Consider the following 5,101-nt stretch of genomic DNA (forward strand, 5'->3'; position numbering starts at 1 on the left):
TTTGTTTGGTCTGCTAGGATAATTCTTCTCTATATATTTGAGGCACATGTTCATGAACTGAGCATGTGCAATGAATCAGATGGATATAGAAAAAATACAACTTCTTTCTATTCCCCTCAAATTTTATTAACCTTCATTTCTACTTAGCAATTATCTGATACATATACATGTTAAGTTAGTATAAATATAAATGTCTCTTTGCAAATATGCCTGAAATTTCTAACTGATTTAAACCTTGGTCATTCTTTTCTCTAAAAGATAAACTTGTTTGTGTTTTTCCCAGGAGAGAAAAATACAATGTCATACTTTTATTTCAGTCAGGGAGAATTTTCTGAAAAGAACACAGTAAAACTGAAGGCATGATGAAGTATTCAGTCTTAAAAGTTCCTAGACAATTTGAAAATGTCAGGACACACATTATTCTGTTTATATTAAACAAGCTCTCAGCTCAGTGCATTTTGAAAGATAACAATAAGTTTCTTTTTGGTATTTCCAATTTTGCCTCTGTGTTTAACTAATAATGCACTTCCTTCCCAACCACAGTCCACATTAATATAGGAATATAAGCTTTAAAATACACGCTGTTGGTGCTGGGAATGTGGCATAGTGGTAGAGTACTTGCCTAGAATGTGTGAAGTCCTGGGTACGATTCCTCAGCACCACATAAACGTAACAAGCCAGAGTGGCATTGTGGCTCAAGAGGTATAGTGCTGATCTTGAGCAAAAGGAAGCCAGGGACAGTGCTCAGGCCCTGAGTTCAAGTCCTAGGACTGGAAAAAAATGCACTGTCCTTAAGTCACATGGTATTATTAATGTTGACATTAAGAGAGAGCTAACACCACTATCCTACAACTCAAACAATACAACAATAGAGATAAAAAGTGAAATACACACATATAATGACACAAAAGCAGGTTAATGTAAAGAGTAAATGGTCTCATAGGATATGCAGTGTCTAAATATTGGTAGTGTGAGAAGACACATATTAGGCAAAATGAAAATTTCTCATCTGATAATATAAATGATCATGTTTCAACAGGAGCCCTGGATTTTCTTTTTTTTAATTATTCCATTAGACTGACAGGAGTGTCTCACACTATTTGGGACATGTTACTATGTAAACAGGATGGAAGGAACATCTCTTTGAAACCTGGCATTATGTTAGACTGGCACATGTTAGACTGTGATGACTGGCATTCAGCAGAGACTCAAGGAAATTCAAGGTAACTAGCAAGTAAATAATGCTAGAATATTGTAGGTTTGAAATGTTTCTGAGAAATTAAAATGAATGGGTTATATGGTCAGTTCCTGGACTTTTAGGAATATGTGTATGTCATACACCAAGGAATACCTTCTCTTTCTCCTAATGGATAATGGATATTCTGAAACATTCTGTACATAAAATATGCTAAAGGTAGCCTTTTGAAGACCATATATCTACCTATAAGAAAGCAAGAGAGATGAACCAGATGGATAAGGAAGGGAAAACCATGATTCAAGTTCAATTCCAAAATCAGAGTTGGTTTTGTATCTTATTGTAGGACTCAAAGAACATAGAGCCCGGGATGTACTAACTACATTAAATCCAGAAAGTGGATTTTGGGCCCAAATTAGAACACATGTGTGTCTTCAGCTTTCACTTAGAGCTAGGAATCCAGGAGGTGGTTACTTGAAAGAAAAAAAAAAACTGTTCAAAGAAAACATTTTAGATTTTTGCCCTTTGATTGGTGGAAGATTTCATTATTTTTCCTTGGTGGGCAACAAAAATATATCTCATCTAATAATTATATCTCTAAACCAGCCCTCAAACATTTTAAGAATGAACATATTCTCTGTTGATAAATAAAAGTGATAAATAAAACTCAGATGATCATTAAATTGTTAGTCATCTAGGGAGCCTTTGGGAAGTAGAACAATGTTTTCTCAAGTGAGTGAGTCCTCAAACAAGATGATAAATATCACTGAGTAGAAGGAATTTGACTGCTTGGGATGGATGTTGAGATTAAACATTAAAAACTGTAAAAGTGGCTTATTCTGAAGCTCAACAGTAGACTGCTTGTCTAGCCTGTACATGAATCCAGATGCAATGAAAAGAAGGAAGAAAGGAAGAGAGGGAGGAATGGCAGGAGGAAGGGTGGGTAGAAGGAAGGAATGAAGGAAGAAAGGAAAGGAAGAAGGAAGGGAGAGAGAAAGGAAAAGAGCAAGAAAGAAAAAGAGAGTGAAGGACGGAAGGAAGTAGGAAATGGAAAAGGAGGAAGGAAAATGTCAAATAAATCTCAGATTAAAACTATCTTTGAGAAAATATACTTAAAACTATTTAGAATGCCAGTATCAAATTTATTGAAGCCCATTTGACAGCTAGGGGTAAACATAGAATCATATTGTTCTATTAGATGAAGTGCTAAAATTTGAGATACTTGTTTTAGTAAGCCTAAAATCATAGAACTAAACACTAGAAATTAAAATAACAGTGAAAATCTCAAGGTGATGAAATGATACTGATAACAATATCAATAATAATATTTAGCATTTATGTAGCTTTGGATCTCAGACAATAGACATACCTTCCCCATTTTTTATTTAAGCCAAGTAATTTTTTTTTTTTTTTTTGCCAGTCCTGGGCCTTGGACTCAGGGCCTGAGCACTGTCCCTGGCTTCTTTTTGCTCAAGGCTAGCACTTTGACACTTGAGCCACAGCGCCACTTCTGCTGTTTTCTATATGTGGTGCTGGGGAATTGAACCCAGGGCTTCATGTATGGGGCAAGCACTCTTGCCACTAGGCCATATTCCTAGCCCTAAACCAAGTAATTTTTAATCATTGGTTTCAGTAATCTCTGCATAATTATTGTTTGCTTCATTTGGTTTGTCGGTGCTACTTGGGTTTTATATGTTTGGGAAATTCATCGGAATGGTTAAACTATATTATGTGTGCTATGAGCAGTGCACCAGAGAGTGTACATGAAGAGATTAATGTGATCCTTCAGATCCATTTATAGAATTTGTAAGGGAGGTTCTATCAGGTAGATAATGGTTCCAAAGTCGGTAACAAAACAAAAATACCTATGCAATAGAAAAATTATTAAAAAGGTACTATTTATACAAGCAATAAAAATAAAAAGTACTAAATTCAAAAAATATGAATACTTTATGGAGGAAGTTATAAAACATTAATAAAGTTTAAATACACTGTATAAATCACTTAGCAAAATATATATAGGTCTCTTTGTATTTTCACAGCAAGACATCTCTGGTATCCAAACTGATAATATTAAGATAATCATGGGAACTGAAGAGGTAACTCAAAACCTGTTATCTTAGAAAACTAGAATCTGAAAGTGGAGGAGGATGGTGAATCCAAGGCTACCTGAGGTTTCATAGAGGGTATTTTTCTTCCAAAAAATGATATAAAAACCTTTTACACACACACACACACAAACACACACAAACACACACACACACACACACACTCCAACCACAAATCTGGGCAAAAAAATGAATAACTTATACAGAAAATTAAATTCTGTAAAAGTGACAAAATATCAAAAGATTTTGATCTGTTTTAGTATATCCACCAAGTAAAAAGAAAAAAACCCCCACTGAAATCTAACTTTCAGCAAGTCAAATTAAAATTAAAACAAATCTTTAAAAGTGAGAAATCATATTATACAATCTTATCACTAAAATTCAGACAAATGATTTTTATATAGTTATTTAGTATAGTAGAACAACAACAGATATATACTACTATGTAATGGAGTATGTATGTGTGAATATATAGAGAATATGTGTATATATTTATGTTTAGACACCCACATATCTATCTATCTATATATATCTATGCATATTCTTATCTATCTATCTATATATTTATATAGATATATGTATAAATTATATAGTTCCAGCTAAAGAAGTGAAAGTAAATCTGCACTGGTCAAACAAGACAGATTGTAAGAGGATGTATGATTAATGTTTTATAGACATTATTGTGTGTTGGGCTTTTTTGCCCCTCCGGGCTCGGACTCTTACTTCTTCCTTTCCACTCTCCCTTTCACACCCTCTCCCCTAGTCATCCAACCTGCAGCTAAGCTAGAGTGGAATGGGGGAGATAGCTCCGACCTGTCGCGCACATGATCTGCTGCAGATGTGTGCCCGCCTCCTTATGCTAGAAGTCTGGTGTACATATGCAACGGGGCTAGCATCTTAGAGCGAACTAACTTTACTGAGACAAGGACAAGGGGAGATGATTCCAAGGGAGGGGTTTGGCCAGGATGTCGATAGGCTGAAAGGTATCACCTGACCCCCAAGGGCTAACGTCACTCGAGCACACCGAGCCAGGGCGGGGTTGGTAGGCGCCAGGCTGACTAGAGGGTTGGGGGTTGTTTGCCCAACCAGTTTCTCTGGATTCCAATCCAGAGGTGGTAGCAGGGCCGCATTCCCCAGGGCTCAGGAAGGTTCATCAAGCCCCTTCCATCAAGGGGAAAGATGGATCCCAACAATTGTGTATTTCTATGGGATACTTCTGTAGAACGAAGGGTAGTTATTTACTCCACCAGGTCAAATTGGTATTTACACTCTTATAAAAAGAAGCTGACCATTTTTCACAGTTATCGCCCTACTACAACCTGGCTAACATTTTCTACCCCCAGTCTGTGAAAATGTAGCCAAACTTGCCACTGTGTGGTTAGACATATTCTGTTAGACCAACTATAGTTGTAGTCATGTAGTGAACTTCAAGTTCATACCACATTTATTTGCTGCTGTTTCTTAAAACTGTTAGAAATAATTCTAATTACATGAGTGAATGTCTCATTCTCTGTTCATTACTTCTTCATGCCATTATTCTTTCAGTATTTAAATCAATGGCTACAAAAAACAACAGAGTAAGACATATAGGAACATCTGTAACCCTAGTTATGCAGAAGGTGAACATAAGATCGCTGAGACCAATTGTAGGCAAAACATGATACTGTATCTATAAGTTCACCAATGCTGAAAGGAAGAAGAGAGAATGGGTAAAGTGATAGTGTAACTGTTTAGCAGGGTTCAAGGTCTTGAGTCAAAACCCAGGACTGGGGCTGGGAATATGGCCTAGTGACAAGAG

The sequence above is a fragment of the Perognathus longimembris genome, chromosome 8 (genome assembly GCF_023159225.1).
Source record: "Perognathus longimembris pacificus isolate PPM17 chromosome 8, ASM2315922v1, whole genome shotgun sequence".
Classification (NCBI taxonomy): Eukaryota; Metazoa; Chordata; class Mammalia; order Rodentia; family Heteromyidae; genus Perognathus; species Perognathus longimembris.